Source organism: Poecilia reticulata, chromosome 10, assembly GCF_904066995.2.
Source record: "Poecilia reticulata chromosome 10, P_reticulata-male-v2, whole genome shotgun sequence".
NCBI classification, from domain to species: domain Eukaryota; kingdom Metazoa; phylum Chordata; class Actinopteri; order Cyprinodontiformes; family Poeciliidae; genus Poecilia; species Poecilia reticulata.
Window position 1 is genome coordinate 6,766,751 of NC_088839.1, and position 212 is coordinate 6,766,962.

Here is a 212-nt window from a genome sequence, read left to right on the forward strand (position 1 = left end):
GAGAAAATATTCTGTGGTCAGACGAGACTAAAGAGGAACATTTTGGAAGGTGTATCTCATATTACACCTGACCTAAACCCAACAAGAAAACCTGGAGGTGGCCTTGTAAATTTCTAGATGTAAAAGCCACTCTGATAGTTCTTCGTTGACTCACACATTATTTTCAATTAAAAAAAAAAAAAAAAAAGGGTGGACCAAAATTACAGAGCCAA